Source organism: Haemaphysalis longicornis, unplaced genomic scaffold, assembly GCF_048455015.1.
Source record: "Haemaphysalis longicornis isolate Haplotype H1 unplaced genomic scaffold, Haemaphysalis longicornis Haplotype H1 scaffold_6, whole genome shotgun sequence".
NCBI lineage: Eukaryota > Metazoa > Arthropoda > Arachnida > Ixodida > Ixodidae > Haemaphysalis > Haemaphysalis longicornis.
This window is the reverse complement of record NW_027526407.1, coordinates 137,503,352-137,521,948: the sequence shown is the minus strand read 5'-3', so window position 1 is coordinate 137,521,948 and position 18,597 is coordinate 137,503,352.

Genomic DNA, 18,597 nt, shown 5'->3' with positions numbered 1-18,597 from the left:
TTCCTTCCAACGCGTAATGATGGAGGCATGCCACTTGACATGTTTATGACCTTGAGCCTGCAAAGTCTCTGGAAACTTCGTACGGCCGTGCGACATGCAGACACGGATGCACGACCACCGAGGGAATACTTTATTGAAAGCATTGCTTATATTTGAGATGTTATGAAAATGCAAGTCGAGTAACCTGACTGGGCTAACATCTTCGATGAACTAGTTAACCTGAAACCCTTTTAACACGCAGCCCCCGTAGCAGCGGGAGAGAATTTTATCATTATGTTGCGTTGACGCATGTGTCATTGTTTTGTTTTTTGTTCCCTGTATCAAGCCGCTAATAAAGGAATGAAAGCGACGCTCCGGTCTATATTATTGGCAAGGCTCGCAAAGTATAAAATCTCTGATATCATTGTGGCAGGGCATAGCCTGCCACATGAACTATGGCCTGCAGGACATAGTTCAATCACACGAAAGCTTACTTTGTACACAGACACCATTCTCTCCCAAGAACAGGGTTGTCCCCTAGAGTTTTGTTTTTGGTTAAATCCCTATATACAGCGAAAACACATTTTCCTAAAGTGAACCCAAAAGGGCTCATGATGACATTATATATAAACCTTGAAAGAAGATAGCTGTATAGCTCCAGCAATGAGTAAGCAAAAATAAAATTAACTTCACAACGTATCGTAGTTACGGCAAGCACAAGAAATGAGCCATGCAAGGAGCTGAGTTGCGGAAGCACATAATTCCTAGAGAAGTTGGTGTGCTTTTTACAATCGCATTCTATACTACATAATGTATCTATGAATATATTTTGGAACAAAATATCGGTGAACAAACATCTGACAAAGAAAGAAGCCACATGAGGCAGTGAAATATTGATACGCCGTTCCTTGGTGTCTTGAAATAACTAAAATGGTTATTATAGAAATTGTCATAAAAACGAGACCCCTTGCGATGCTGAGGTGAACCCGATGAATAAAAAGGAAGTAGTTGTGGCTCAGGTCGTTATAAGAAGATGGCAAGTTTGATACACAAATGGTGGATGAGACTGAACTGAAATATGTACAAGCTGCCATTCCGATAGTACAATAGATGCTTCAGCGCAGTAACAGGATGAATGTGTACAAGCCGAATTCAATATCACCAAGGTATTATTCTGCATTAGACTGATAAACTCCATCAGCCAATTACTTAGGGGTAATGGTTAGCTTATATTACAGGCCCCAGCAACACATTTGGTGGCGACAATTTCCAGGACGCTTTGTCTTCAATGCATGGGTTTTATTTTTGATGTGTTTGTTATGCGTTCAGTTTATTTAAGGAAGGTGGAAACATTAATACAGAAATATCAAGACGCCGCGAAAGTAAATAAAGCGTCGCTATGAAAAAGAGCGCCAATTACTCAGCGAAAGCTTTATTTCTTTGTATTTTCCTGTCTTTGTCTATGTGGTAAACAAAAGCATAAAAGGCTTGTTGAGAGGCTTGCTGGATTCTGCTTGCAATGCTACTCCTAAGATATAAAAGAAAGACGTCGCACCTGAGCCACACAAACATTGAGCTCTCCTAAAAATTCGGCGACCTATTTCAAAGTAGTGAAGACATTTAAAAAAACAGTTCGTGGCCTTTTTATCTGTAAATCTGTTCTCAATATATTTCGAAGAACAAGAAAGCTGAAATGTGCTTTAACTTTCACGTCGTGCTATCCAAGAAAGGCCGCTTGTGAGGCGTTCCTACCGTATACAGCAGGTCGTTCCGTTTTCTCAAAATAAGTGCACTCATAATTGGGCACGAAGTCAAGTGATCTTGAATAACTGATTCAGCGAAACTACATGGAGGTACACTCATCCCCGCCCATACTTAGTGAGTGAGCACATTTATGCAGGTATCTGCACTGCCGTGACTCGCTGTTTGGGTTCACGAGTGGTTTCTGCGTAGCTTTACAGTTCACTTCTCGCTTCGCTTTCAAAGCCGCTGTTTTTTGTTCAATATATATATCCGCGTAAAGTTAGCTGGATTTTTAGATCTAAAACTTCATTTTGTTGGATATTCCGTGTTGCCATAAGTTACAGTGCTATATTGTAACAAAGACGTGTGTACAATTATGGCAATTTCATCAACCGCCGTACATGGGATGCCAATGGTTCTGACTCTCGTGGCATTTTTGTGGAAACCAAAGACACCAGTCTGTGACTGTGCGGGGGTGAGTACTAGGAACCTTTTTATTTCAATCAAGCCGCGTTTATACTAATGCAGCGTTTTCGTGCAAACTGCTTCAAAAATATGGACTTTTATTTCTCTGAAAAATATTCATTCTATTGCCCACAATAAATTTAAAACTTTTTACAGTAAATGTTTAACACTGAACCTGCGTGAAACAAGACTTGAATCCCAATTATTTTATATGCAAACATACGTTGTTTATCTATACAACTATACAATAACTACGTTACACTTATGTCTGCCGGAAACAATCAATGCTTTCTTGGGCAATTGAATACAAAACTCTCCGTAAGGAGGCAAACGTCAGAAATCAGGTGGCGGCCTTGCGTCTGAAAAAAATAGTTTTCTCCGCTAAGTGTTTCCAAATTTTCTGTCGAATAAGAAAACAGCCCAAGGTCGACTGACTCTAAATCACTTGACTCTTGAAACGTGTTTTAATAAAGACATCAATTATTTTCTTAAACGCTCCGTCAGCCGCCCTAACCAATTGAAGTAATGCAGAGGTAGGTATTACAGTTTTGACAAGTTTCCAGCTATACAAAACGCAAATATGAGCCATGATTACTGGCAACAAATGAAGAACGCGTAGTATATACCTAACCGCTACATATATATATATATATATATATATATATATATATATATATATATATATATATATATATATATATATATATATATATATATATATATATATATATATATATATGGGAAAGACAGCGCTATACCCTACAAAAATAAGTGTTTAATCTTCCGGAGTAGCTTGGAAATAACCACAAATTCATTATGTTGACGAAGAGTTAGTGGCTTATAAGTAACTGTATTTCACTTCAGATTTAACAGGCACCACTTGTGTTCTCAGTATTGAATATCGTAGTTGTCATCTACATCGCAGTTCCTCTATTTATTCCCGCTGCAGGGGGAAGGCATATGCATAACCTATTTGATTGCGTATATATTACGCATACATACGGATTTCGAAAGCAAGCCATTCAAGAAGAAGAAAAAATAAGAACACGAAAGTTGGGAACAGAAAAATAATAAATCGATGCTTCAACGGACGTCCGCCTGGTCGGGAATGATATTAAAAGAATTAATAAGTAAGACGTCGGCCATGAGAGAAAATAAAACAACCACGTTTTGTTTTAGTGTTAACAAGGCTCCATTTCCGACGCACAAACGTCATTCTTCTATTTTCTCTTCTGGCCAGCGTCTTCTTTATTATTTCGTTAAACAAAGATTACAACAAAATTTACTGATATGTTGGCAAGTGGATTTGCATTTGTCAGAAGATTCAAAAGTACGAAAAAGCAGCACGTGAGGCATAGGGTTAAAGAAAAAGGTGAACAAGGGTTTCCAAAACGAGGGAACTACATAAACGCCACGACAGTAAAGAACGCCCGAACCAGAAGATCTGTGAAAATCCGTTTTCTGGTGCATTTTTTTAAAAGCGATAGTCTTTTTTGGGGTACTTATACCCAGAAATTTCGCTCTGTCTGTATTTCTGTTTGTATGTCTATCTGTGACTCGATTAAGCTACCCGGCCAAGGTGAAACAAAATCTGCGCAATAACCTTACATGCTCACAGCCAAACTTAATGTCTAGTTCATACTTGTCAAAATTGTTGAACAAGTCCAGGAACTTACTCAAATATAAGGCAGAAAATCAATACATCAGTGATATTCGCAGTGTTCTTTTAATTGAGAATTCATGGATTCATGGTTTTTGCGTTTGCAAATGATAGTATACATCTAACACAGGAAATTGCCGCCTGCTGTTGCCCGCGCTCCTGGCGGAATTTGAGAAATCGTACGGCGATAGCACGGAAAGGTTCCACTAGATATGTTCTACGTTCTGTTTCAACGCACGTGGAGTACGGAAACGTGGTTCTAGAAACGTTGAAGTAGGAGACCTCGATTTACGCGCGTCTCGCCGTGCTGCAGCGCTGCGGTCGACGAACCCGTCCTGTAGCAGTAGAGCACGGTAAATTTGGATTCTACTTGAGCAAACGTTTAGTTTGTTTACCTTGGGAGAAGCGCGACGGAAGAGGAAGAGCATGAAAGGTGAGCAAAAAAGCCATAGGAGGCATTTACACGACAATTATCGACGAAGACTATCGTCTTTTGGCGACATTTGCAACGAAAGGAGCTGATACGCTGCCAATTTTTTTCCGTCAGCAGAAAGGATACAAATATGAATCGAGACCACGGAAGCTGGAAGGGAATTTTTATTGTTGAGGACGAGGAATATTGGCGAACACGGAAAGTTTGTCTGCATTGAAACGGGTATCAACCTTGCAGAAGACGTGACCCAAAGCCTTGATTTATTTTTTCGAAAAGTAACATTTCTTAGTGTTCAGGGTCAGGTTAGCATTACAAAGACTGGCAAACATTTGATCAAGACGCCAGACAAGTTGAGGAATACTCGCTGAAAATCTACAAGTTTGGAAAGGTAACATCTGCAGGTCTTTCGTTTATTGCCGCAGAACACCACTCTAAATTTTTTAACGCTTAGCACGGGTGAGTGTCGGCGATTTTTCGCACGCTCGTTCCAAGCGTGATGTACTCTCACGCTGAAAAACACGCTTGCTATGCGTGACTCGCGGAATGTGTAACGCTTACGGAGCACAAGTAAAATGTATTTTTGCACGCTTGTTTTAGGCGTGGTAAAGTGCCACGCTTAGCACTCACGCTTGCAATCCGTGACCGGCGACTTTCTAATCGCTTAGTGAAGGGGAAAAGAGGATTCGTCCTTACCCGATGCGGCATTCTCCAGCTGTGCATAATACGCCTCTTTGACAGCCAGGAATCGTTTAATAAAAGCTAAAAGAACATAATAGTTGCTGCGCCGTATTTATGTTCTGTGTAGCTTGGAGCACCCAGCAAAACCCATAAATACGTCAGAGCAAACGTTATCTTCTTTTTGCTTTCTTTTTGAAAGATTTCTGATGGTCAGAGAGGCGTATTATACACAGCTGGAGAATGCCGCATCGGGTAAGTACAAACCCTGTTTTAAACATCACTAAGCGATAAGAAGGTTGCCCGTCACGGATTGAGAGGACTCGCATTGCTATTCGGCGTTAATTCTTCGTAATACATGACCCCAAACTTAGTGTTAGCAGAATAAGAGAGTTAAGGATTGCCTCTGGACTTTGGTTGATCACCGTTGAAGGCTGCGAAAGAAGAACGTTCATAAAGCATATTTAACAAGTGTAACAAGCTAATTCCGTACAGTTTAGCTTGTGATGTGATTCTGTCAGCGTCATTATCTCTACGTAGGTGAAGAAAATTAAGTGAAAAAGTCTATGAGGATTGCTGCGAAGGACGAGATTTTGAATCAAAGCTGAGGGACAACACAAACAAGAAATTTAAACAAATTTAAAAATTTTACTAAGACTTCTTTATTCACAATAACTTACAAGAATGCTTCCATACAGAGAAATCTGACAAATAAAGACAATACCTCTAAAATAGGCTTCATATGCCGTTTTAGAGCAGCGCGCCAGCTTTGCTACGACCTTAACGCAGACTAAGTGGAAAACATCAGCAAATCCCGCACCATTTTCAGCGCCAATGGAATTTCGTGGATGCCATCATGTCCAATTGCTACCTGAAGGAATCATTGCAACTGCCCAAAAGCAGACGGTTACATAACGTCCTCTATGTAATACACACAGAAACACAGCACCTAAGCTTTTTCTAGTGATGTGTCCAGTTGCAACTTCACGATTTTTCTCGGGATCTACAGGGTACGAGCTGCTTGTGGTCGCCTCACACAGTGCACAGGCAAACGATGTCCACGGGTAATACCTGGAAAAGATAAAAAGCTGCTTCATTATATTTATTATATACGGGGTCCCAGCTATCATGCACCAAGATTTTTAAGAACAGCAACGGCGGAACTAGAAGAAAACTTAGTGCACAATGTTTCCAGTACAGTGGAGTTGCGGCCCGCCCGTGTCGTAAACCAGCGCTTTCAAATGAGCGAACTGCAATACCTGCTTTGCCTGTCACACGCCCAAAGAGACAGCGCATCACTTTGATGATGGCATACATGGACGAAGCAGCAACAGCAAGTTTCGCGGGACGCATGTGGCAGAAGGCACAAACTCGGTCGCGATTTGTTCTTTCTTTGTCTTGTTTTTTGCATTCCGGCTAACTCAGAGGGAGCCTGTTCGAGGGCACTGCTTTACAATGCGGGCTAAAGCGCAGTCACGTGTTATTTTTCATATTTTGCTGGCTTTCATTATCGATTGATTGATTGATTGATTTGATTGATTGTAGGGTTTAACGCGCCGACGCAACGCAGGCGATGGGGCGCGCCGTAGTGGAGGGCTCCGGATTAATTTTGACCACCTGGGGATCTTTTACGTGCGCCGAAATCTCGCACACACGGGCGTTTTTGCTTTTCGCCTCCATCAGAAAAGCGGCCGCCGCGGCCGGGAATCGAACCCGCGACCTCGTGCTCAGTGGCTTTCATTATCAGTCAAAACAAATTACCCAAGTACGCAATAAGCACGTCGGTTAACATGCCGCAGTCAGATGTCTCTCGTGGGTACCTACAAGTGCCTAACTGACACTTTAATAATTGGGACCGTACTTCTCAAGTTTAAAAAACAACACAATTAGCTAATTAAATACCATTGACAAAGAAATTACTGGCCGCTGCTCCACTGTACTAGAAACATTATGCACTAGGTTTTCTTCGCGTTACGCCGTTACGTTTTTTATATATCTGGGTGCATAATAGCTGGAACACCCTGTAGACTTATGCTTTCAAACTGTCATACAACACACAAACTGCTGCCGCGACGCGCAGCATAAATGCGCAAATGTCTGTTGAATGGGACACGAGTTTCAACGCTTCGGAATGTGCACATGCACTGTGTAGATTGAGGTATACAATATTTTTCGTCGTTTCCTGGATGCTCTGCGGGGGACGGAGAGAGCAGGCGGCTCTTTCACCGGAGGTGTCGCGCCTCCTCGGCCGAAAACGGCCACCGACGAGAACCGCAAGCGCGGCCGCGAAATTTGCCTCCAGTGAGCCAAAGATGCCTAGCGCGAGGCGCCGAGACCGGCGGTAACCGGACGGCGAAAAAGCTAGACGACTCAGAGCGACAACAAGAAACGCATTCCTTCCTTCTTTATGGTCATATTTCCCGGCCGACCGCACGAGCCGTGTCAAACAGGAGCTTCAAAGAGAACTAGGCCTGGCACTAATGCGACGTTCCGAGGTCAATAGGAAGACCTACACAATACACAATAAATTTAGTTACTCCAAAAATAGCTGTAAGATACATAATGAGCAAAGATGTCATTAAATAATTTTCTTACCTAGATGTTCCAAGTAACCGCGAATGTCAGCTGACTGCCCACTGCAACAACGCCACCGGTGCCGCCCGAGAATTCCGGGCAGTCGACACTCGGTGTTCTCGCACCTACCGCGCGGCACACCACAAGGGCCAGTCCATCTTAAGTTATTCATCACGTTGTTCCTTATTCGCCACTCCTTGCCGCAAGAAATCGAGCACTCCGCACAGCACACACTTGCATGGCAAGCAGACACGACGCACAAAGCGCCTGCTTCGGGCGATGCCTCCAACGGCTTTAACTCTGTTTTCCCGCCAAAATCACTCAAGCGAGAGCTACCTTTCGCTGCCGAGAACCGCCTTCACGTTAAAAAAAGAAAGAAATAGAGGAAGCGTCAGTCGCACCCTCATGGAGCAACCCGTCGCACGGCACCATTGGGGATATGTATCCCGGTATGTAAATGCGTGATAACGAGAGGCGTGACCACCAGGGCGGGGTTTTCTTAAGCGTGATTTTTGCTGTTCAAAAGCATACAATCCTGCATCACGCGCAAAAGATAGCGAATGAGGGTTTTATCAACCCGCGTCACGATAAGAAGGTAGAGAACAACGCATATTTTGAGTCCCGTGTTGGTCAGAAAAAGTTTGCAAAACCAAGCAGCGTGTTTCACGCTTACTACACGTGACCAGTTTTAGAGTGTATCCTTCTCAGTATTTCACCGAGTGTGTGTCCCAAACGGAAGGGCATAACGTGGAAATCCTATAGCCTACCTGAACTTGAAACACCGTCCTTTTCTTTGAGCACTTAATTCATAGGAATCTGCCAATAGCCAGATCGCAGGTCCTGGCATTAAGAATAGTGGTATTCCTGTTAACAGCCGAGCGCATACACTTTGCACGACATCGGATAGACACCCTTACGGGTGATCCTATTCAAAGAGATAGTCCGCCTTAAATTCTACTGGACCATCCTTTTGTGTCGCTAAAACAGCAGATGAAGAATAAATCGTTGGCAACGCTCATTTGATTACTTTTTGTACTCTCGGCAACACCCGGCACTTGTGACGGCGGTTGATTTCCGCCTCATCGATCTCAATACCATGCGGTGCGATGGATGCCTTTCTAAGCTTGACAGAAAGGTAGTCGTTGAGTCCATCTGGTTGTTCAAGAGCTCAAGTAGCACACTTATTTCGATTTGTCTGAGATTGTTGCTGAATGTGTACGCAACCATGCACAGTCATTGCTCAGATTCCGGTGGAACGGGGCATGCGAAGCAGGAGGAAACGAATGACGGAGTTTTACAATTCACAAGAGAAGCGACAGTCGCAGCTTTAGAGCAATTTTTGCTCGAAAGTGGCCTTTCAAATGATTAACGTCAAACAGGCATGTGTTAAATGGTCAAGGTACGTAGCAATGAGGACTTCTTTGGAAATGAAACGTGGAAGTAAAACTATGAGGACGTCAGCTTCACTGATCCGAGTAAGAAAAACAGGAAGAATCACCTTGTGGTCGGTATACAAAACGCTGTCAGCACTTACTGTTAGCTTCATAGTATGGGGAACTTCTGAAGTTCTGTGAGGCGCAATATCAGTGATTGCACTTTTCTGTTGTAACAGAAAATGGTGACACTTGCTGGTGAGAAGTTTCAGTCGATAGGAAAACAGAATAAGCACAGGGTGACAACACTGCGCACTAAAAATGATGGCGAACGGCTCCGATAAGAATGAACAAAGGGAATTGTCTGGAGGGCTGAATCCTGCTGCTGCTGCTGGCTTCGTGGGAACAAGGTGCCTTGTAAAGCGTTTGTACATGGGGAAACAGAAGAAGTCGACACTAGCACATAGCGTCCAGGGACCCACCACCGGCGAACATGGAGCCGTGAACGGCACAGTCTGGTTGCTCGAGCTATGACGGCTTTTGAAGGTCTTCGCTACACGAAAGGGAACTATTTGGAAGCGGATTAATTTGCAGTGCGATCTACTTAAAAGCGGTAAATAGGCTGGAGCAGCAACACCATGCCGAATGGTGTTGCTTTCTTGGTTTGCATGGTTGGTTTTTTGGTCGGTGGTAGGTTCTCAAGGGATATGCGCCAGTATTCGCTTCTGCGTCCCGTAATACTGCCCCGTCGTCGCAGGCGATCATCCAGGTCGAGGCATCAGTATTTGGACGGGCCCAATACCCCTGAGATTCGGATATACAGAAAAGTCCTTGTGGTCAAGGGTAACGATGATGCCCTTGCTGAAGATTGGCCCCGGAACAACCGTGCCCGACAACACGATGGAGAAATGTACAATGCCCTTAAAAATGCGCCGGAAATCAGGACCTCAAAAGCGCGTCATCGTCACATTAGATCAATGGTGATGCCTGTATGTCTCGGCGCGGCATTGGCAGAAGACACAAAAGGTGTACCACTCACAGGCGTTGGTCCACTGGGGCTGGTGCTGGCCAAACCTGTCCAAGTGCCATGTAGCAATGTTCAGGAGCCGAGACGGAGCGAGGTTGATGCTAGTATGGGGATGGCTCTGAACCCTCCACCCGAACCTGTTAGGTAGCGGCGGGAGAAATTTGATGAATGGGGTTGGTTTGAAGGCATTTTATTTACGTGATGTTGCCACGATCAGTAATTACGTATTGTTTCATTCAATTCGATGGCTGTAGAACGTGTTTTTATATAAGTTTTAGTTATCATCACTGATTCGTAATATCTGCTCAAGAATTTACTTCCAAATTACAGTTCGGCTAATTTTGCTTCTGCGAACTTGTTATAAGGCATATGTAAAACTAAAAAAAAATACCAGTACTTAAAGCCTAATCTTAATTTGATGGTTTCGAGTAGGCTTGACCACTTAGCACAGCCTTATTTGCAAAATATTGAAGTGTAGATGCTATGTATAAGGTCCCAGTTTTTTTCCGGGCTTAAAATTTTGCGAAACAATCCCGTAATCCCGTGCATAAATTTTAGGCCAGCCTTCTTGCCTTTTCTTCTTATGTGTGCGTGAATATTGTTATGTTTATTCTTATGCCGTTTGATCGTGGCACGAACTGGATAGTTGTGTAGTAATCAAATCCTTATTGTTTTCAGGTGTCCAGTGAAGAAGGTAAGGCGAACAAAATAAGGCTCTAACGAGTCTAAAGGCAAGATGAGTTGTAGGCAATGTGAGCTACCACTTTGATACCTTCGGGGTGCACCTGTGCATTAATTTTTAATGTTGGTTTTCAAACGACCCGTCTTTTAATTGCCCTAATGCAGCGTTCATGTTTTCATTTTCTAATAAAATTTACCTGGTGTTTCTGATTAAGCGCTTTCCTAATTCTCGCTTCCTTATTGTTATAAGCACCCACAAAGAAATGAAAAACCTGAAATAGTTCACTGTGAATTGGATGCATATCTTCGTTCCCAACAGCGAAACAGTCCACTTGTGCTAAAACTCAGCACAGCCTGACTTTTGATGAAAACGTATTTTTTTTGCAGCATTAATACTCCTATGATGGTATTAGTGGTTAGAACCGTGTTGTAAGAATGATACAGGAGTTTCACAAATGCGTAGAAGACGGAGACAAGCATTTATAAAAAAGAGATGAGTTTGCGAGACGGACGTTATTGTGACAAGCAGGACACAGACAAATCTCTATCCTAAATACGCAAAGCTCTGTGAGGGTGGCAAACAATTACAATTCACATTAAAGTTGGAGAACCTGCCCGTTATTGGTAAAAGGTGTCACGTGGGAAGGCGCACTCGAAGACAATGTGTTGGGTGTCGGTGGCTCTTCGTAGATCGGCAAAGGGTAGACCATGTCGCCCAGTCGAGGCTCGCGATTTGATACGTGGTCGACGGGACACGGCGGGCGCTGCCGCCTGAATGGGTTTTGGGGCGTCCTCACGACAGCCTCCCCAGACTGCGGCTACCACATTTTGCAGGCAGCCTTCAGAACTTTTGCTTCATGATTATATCCTGCTTGGTCACACAAATCACCTTCCCGTCTTCCTTTTCTCCCGTCGCTTTTATGCTCCAAGTTCTTGTGCCAACTACTCTGCCAGTTAACATCTGCTTACATCTCGCGTGTCATACACCCCGACATAGATGATTGTCCACATGCGATCATCTCAGGAATAAACCGTAATTGTGTAAGCTATGCTGCGTTTGGATCTTAGACACAAAGTTCCCCGACACCTCCAAAAGGGGAGGTCAATAGGAACTGAAATATATAGTTTTGTTGATTCTCTGATATCGCGCACTACTTTTCGGTTGTTTTCAGTTGTGAATAAAATTGCGCGTATTGTTGTGTGTTCCAAACATTCGCGTAGACGGCTAGAGTACAAAGAATTCTTCCCAAGCTACGACAGAATTTTATACTGTTTTGTTAGACACAGTATCTATTCTTAGCCTTAGCGGCGTGTGCAGAGCGTTTCGTTGGAAACAACAATATTCATATGAAGGTTTTCGTTGCTCAGATTCATATTCATATGAAGCTTTTCATATGAGCGTTTTGTTGACAACAACGCTACTCAGCATGATGAGTTCGAGCTATCATATACTACATCAATTAAAAAGGCACAAACCTCTGCTATTGAACACAAAAAGGGCAACGTATTTTAAATACGTAGAAGCCTTGGTAACACTTTGCGTTTTATGTTATCACGTAAACAAACACCGGCTCCTAACGTTTTGTAAGGAATTTTAAGGGAGTCCCGTGTTTATTAAAGAACCAAATATATGTACTTTTTAATGATTTGTGGCGCCATTATATATACTAGGTCAAACTGCTGTTGCCATCGACAAGTACATCAGAAAAATTGTTCAGGAATTCGCTGAATGGAAGATATGGAATGCACATGGCAAGATACTATGGACTGATTTTGAACACAAACACCTTCCTAACACACCTACACTAAGGAGGTATGTAAACTTAAAAATGTTTGGATATAGAGGTCGAGGAATTCAAGTTGAAAGTAGTAGCCTTTTTTTCTAAATCCTGCTGTGTTGCCATGATTGCATAGACTGCGGCCTAAAACATTCTTATGAAACCATTTTTAAAATAGGCCTTTTCAAATGTGTTCAGAGATGGTACAAAAGCTCTCCAATAAAGTGAAATAAGTCTTTGCAAAAATACTGCGTCTGGCACCTGTGATTCCTCTCTAAAGGTACGTAACTGAACCTAACCTGACCGAACCTATGTAAACTAAGGAACAGATATAAACATTATTTAAAACACCTAAAACAATCCTATTACATAAAAATTACAATTCAATCAGACGATTTAAAAATAAACGAGTGAAGGGGCTTTTGAAACGAGGCAGAAGTTTCCCAGAGAGCGCAATGCGGCGGCAAGAGGTACTGACAAGAACAAAGGAGCTGGAGGTAAATTGGGCGTTACGGTGTTGCTTGTCATAGCGGTGTTTCTCAGGAGACTGGGAAGCGGAGATCTTTGCACGAGAAACCTGGCTGGCCGCATCAGAGTGAGCGACAGCATCGCGAGCATATTCTGTAACCACAGTTGTGGCATAAGGAAGTAGGGTATCTAAGGGAAGAGTGGGTTCACGGCCGTAGAGAAGAAAGAACGGTGAATAGCTGGCGGTGTCATGGCGGGATGAGTTATATGCTTACGTAACATACTGCAAAGCGACGTCCAAATCCAGAAGGTGCGCGTAAACGTACATCGCGAGCATGTCGGCGATGGTCTTGTTATGCATTTCCGTCATGTCATTAGTCTGGGGGTGGTAGGCACTGGTTAGCCTGTGCTTCGTGTGTCAAGAGCGTAGGAAATCGCCAACAACCCGAGACACGCAGTACCAGCCACGGTCGGTTAGGAGCTGATGGGGAGCACCGTGTTGTAGGATGGCGTTGTGAAGCAAAAAAGCCGTAACGTACGCGGAACAACTGGTGGGGAGTGCACGCGTATTAGTGTAGCGAGTCGGATAACGGGTCGCAACAGCGATCCCGCGATCTGCATAACTAGAGAGAGGACAAGGTCCGAGCAGGTCCAAACCAACATGAAAGGAAGGTTCGGAAGGAACCTATCGGTTGGAGCTGTCTGACTGGGCGCAAGGACGGGGTTTTCCGGCGCTGGCACAGGTCACACGCCGTTCCGTAGTGGAGGACCACTCTGTAGAGTCCGGGCAAATAAAAGCGCTTACGTACACGGTACTACGTTCCCACGACGACAAGGTGGCCAGCCATCAGCTCGTCATGTAGCTGGTGGAGGATGTCAGCTCGGAGGTGTACAGTAAAACTATAAGTGTCTTTAGGTTCTTCTTTGTGGCACTTCAGGCCGTATACTGGGTGCAGTTATATTTTTAAAACAATGTATTCTTTGCGCCACGCCTACTCTTTGGGATGAGTTCATTCCACGGAAAACGGTTATTAAATTCCCTTCAATTACCTAGTAATGAATATAAAATGGAAATACTACTAGTTGCGCATGCCGAATATTTGTGCACATCGCTGTTATAAGTAGCCAAACGCGCGATTTAAAGCAGAGCTACTTGAAGTAGGCGCGAAATACGCTTGTTTGTTTACATGAGGTTGTGGTAGTACTGAATCTCTGATTATGGTGTCATCCATATCTTAGAGACTTTACTACTGTTTTTCGTAATTTGCGAGAGGTTAAAGCTTTTCTTTTCTGTTAGGAGATAATCGTAATTGCTACGTTGTCACGGTGATGAAATGGAATCAAAAGACTTCGTCGCGCTGTTTCAGGGTAGAAATAACTTTTTTTCAAGACGACATTCATTACGGTCCTCGAGAGAACATCAACACAAAGAAGAAAAAAGCATATAAAGTAAGGGTCCACAACAGCAAAAAACACACTGAAGAATCTGTGGCTGTGGAGCGCAAGTATGAACATGCAAAAAGGGTGAAAGTTTCCATGGTTCAAGGTGCGGAATTCACGTCGCAGCACGACCTTCGTTCCGGTATTGCAGGATTGTTTCAATTGACTACCAAAAGTGAACTAAATTGGGAAAAAAGTAAAGACGGTGTACAAGAGGTTGTTGAGACAGAGACCATCAAGATCCGAGCCAAAACAGTGATCCCTCCTCTTTCTACCGTTGATATAACCTGGATTGTTACTGAAACAGAAGTGGTGAGTATTTCCCTCGTTCCTATTTTTTTAATAGTTCCAAAGCCTTTACCTGCGCGAACACCCGAGGCTACTTGAGAATATCAAGTTCCCTAGATCACGCCAACAATAAAAGGGCACATTGGAAGAAAATGACAGCTATTCTTTCTTTTGTGGTGTGATTTTTAAGACTAGATTCCCATCGTATACTCACATCAGTGCCCTTTCTGACGCACACAACCAACCTTAACTAAACCGCACCGCATAAAGCCACATTGAATAATGGCATTGCTCACAGGATGTCAGTTTCGACGCGTTTTTATTACAGCTTACGTGTAATTGAGAATTGGCCGGCTAATGGCTGTGATACATTTTTTGCGGGTTGTAAATTTGTATATTGCAGATGTTTAGTTCCCCGAGTGCGAACCTCTACCCAAGCTAGAAACCGATGCATCACGCCACAATGATTGAAACTGATAAGCAAAAAGAGCCATGATTTATTCGAACAAAAAACGGTGACGACTTACCTCATTTCACAAATGCGGAAAGCTCGAGTCCAGCTGTATAAAATAGGGCTTAGCATGCTTTCATTTTTATTGTATGCAAACATGAAATCTTCTAAAAACATTTTGCAGAAAATAGTTACCACTCTACCTCGGAGGCAGCTGATAATGTGGAGAGGCCACAACTAACTTGGAGCGCCGTACCATCGTCTGTTGCGCAGCTGCCGAATGCGTTTAGTGCTTTTTTGTATCACTGGATAACCGATCAAAAAAAAAATTATCGCAATAGCATACTCGCCACTTATAAACTATAGTAGTGTTTCCTATTACCAACTTGTCGCGATGAAAGCTTCCTCATCTTCTCGTTCTTTCAAACAGTAAATCGTATGACCACATCGCCAATTAGATTGGACGCATAAGGTACACCACGTAGGCAACCTGCTCAGCACTTCAACAGGCAGCCCGCCTTGCATTCCGAAAATCCAATTTTTGCTACGCCTGTGAACTAGATAAACTGAGCTATATATAGGAAAGCAATGATATGATTAAAGCACATACAACCATCAGTTTTCTCACGTTCCTTAAGGGCTTTGAAAAACTAATGAATGAGATAACGTTGGATCTTCGTGAGAATCACCTTATACCAAAAATGCTATTGCCGCGGGCCATGCATTCGATTTGTTTATTTTTTGCTTTTATCCTCCGGTTAAGCCGGGATGTGTTATCTTTGTCGTGAGGGAAGCTGAGGGTCGATTTTTTTCTTAAGCCTCACGGAACACCTTATTTGATAGCGTGAATGCTTGACCCCAAACCCCACTAGGCTAGAATAGCCTTTTATTTCCCGTGTCGTCGGCGTAATTTGACAGTTCGAGAAACACCCGCGACAAAAGATACATGCTTGCGGAGCAGACGCCGCGGCATTGGGTTCGTCAACACTCGCTTGCACACGTCACTTTGTTCTCTGCTGCTTCGCCGCCTGAATATTCTTTGAACTGTTACGGGAGCAGACGTTCGCTCCAATAAACACCGTTTTCCTTCAAGACAACTGCGTCGTCTTTGGCTTCGTGACATTATTCTTTGGCTTCGACAAGCATTTGTCCATTGACTCGGTCATTCCGAAACAAATAAAGCGAGTTCTGCAAGCAGTTCAGAATAAAACTGCATGGCAAATGTTTCCAAAGACACTTTATTAAGTATATCGCGTTGCTTCCTGCAAGAAGCCCTAGCATAAGGATTTATACTTGTTTACATCAGTTTGTTAGAATGGTTCCTTCATTTCCGACGCCAAACTATGGTAATAGACAGTGAAATGTCAGATATTGAGACTGTAAATTTAGACTAGACAAGAAAAGCATTATGGTGCATTTTTATTCCTACTTAAACATTGGTAAATGAACGACCCTTTCTGACTTGTTCGAATGCTGAAGACACTACCTTGCTTCTTTTGCTGAATATAAGATTAAATAATACTAAATGAAAATACCCTTAAAAATCTAGTATGTGCACATTTACCTTAATAAAATAAAAGCTTCTAAAACACAAGGTGCCTTGTTTCGAACAAACTTTCTATGGTAACTTTTCATAAATGCATATGCAAAGGTGCTTCGAGCGTCGAGATTGTCCTTCAGTAAAACCTCTAGATGTTCTTTTAGCAGCATTTAGTGAGGAATAAATAGTCTGATTAGGTTTTGGAAAGCTTCCAACCGCTGTTTCTGTTTTAAAATTGTTACGTATTTTTACGGATGACACCATACTTTATCTTTCCTAGTCTTTGTTACACCTTAACTACTCCGCACCAGTTTGGGAGCGTAGGACGGCGTCAATGAAAGGGAGACTCTACCTGCTACAAAAAAGCCGTACTACCTTTATGTAGCTCGGTTTATGATGCACATTACAAATTTTCTAAAGTTTATTGTTTTAGTTTTGAAGTGCAACATTGCGAAAAACGTTCTAAGCGGTACAACCCTGAAAGATACACACATCCTGATGTTATAAGAGAAGTATCGAACTTCACATCACATAACATTTATAAAAAATCGTTCAAAAACAGGGTTTGTGCGCTATGCACACACTAACTACAAAAGAATTTGAATACAACTCATTATATCTTAATTAGGCTACATAACTGTTATGGGATTGTATATTATATAACATTGCTGGTTCCCTTTTTGTGGTTCACCTGGCTGGTTTCTGCGCTAACTCTTCTCGGTATGGCGTGACTACAATGCGTCGCAGCATAATTGTGCGAATTATTACATTGCGAAGAAAACGTATGCGTATTTTTGCTAGCTTTGATAAATGTATATGCACCTTGTGCACAAAGATAGGTGTACTCAACACTTTTGTAGGGACATAAGGAGGCAGCGTAGAACCATGCGGCTCTTAATGGCTTTTGGTCTGCGCTCGTGTCATCATTATTGTGTTGATGTTGAATATACTTGAATAATTTTGACATCGCCCTCCATCAACTTTTCGTTTACAAATATTAGTGTGAATTAAACTATTGGAAGCTTATCGCAATACACCCGAAGATTTTAAAGCCGTCACAATTTTGGTGTCCAGTAAAATTTTTGGACTATGGGTTTGTGCGCTATTTCTGTATATTTGACATCAAACATTAGAGTAAAGCGTATGAGCGCTAAAATATATTCCGGAAGGTGTCCATAAGCGGAAGCCATTTGCATAATCACCTCGCACATAGAAAAGAAGTACGATGCGCGGTTTACTCAAATATGGTGATGCTTTGGAGAGTTCTCGAGACTGGTGTCCGCACATTTAAAAGGTCTGGGGTGGTATGTCTTTCAATTTTGAAGGAGCAGCTAAATAACTTTTGGTTCATCCGTGACGGAATGACGTTATCTCAATATTTACAGTTTTGCCGTGCACGTGTTAACGCTGTGACAATTCATGTGCGTTTTATTTAGCAGCAGGGACTTATTGTTTCAATGCTTTTACGCTATTTGATGTGCTTTTTCTGCAGCAGAATTCAGAATGCGGGACTTTATCTCAAAAGTTGCTGCAACTTGTTTTGTCTGCACGCAACTGTGCTTTCGCATCCTGGACATTCCTGTGATAGAGAATTCAGAAAGATGAGGCGTGCACATTACTCGGTCTCTTAGGTTACATTGATTTCAGCAAGCAATCATATGTGGAAATTTATGTCGAAATAGGCAGATGGCAAGGGCGAAAGATTAGCACCAGTGCTTGGTGATTGCCAAGTCTGCTGTCTATGGTTGAAAACAAAATGCTAAAGATTGAACATATTAAAGTGCAATAGTGAGGTCTTGCAAATTTAAGCCAGGGTATCACAAGATGCACACAAACTCCACACGACGACCGAACAGTACAAAAGACCAGTCTATAGTAGCGGCAATATCTAGAAGCTCGAAAAGTAAGGTCATGTTTAATAAACAAAAAGCAGGTGCTTATGAACGCCAGGAAACAGCTGATAGAAGTGTTCACAAAGACTGACTCTTAATGTCAGAGAATAGGGCAAACAATGTATTAAGC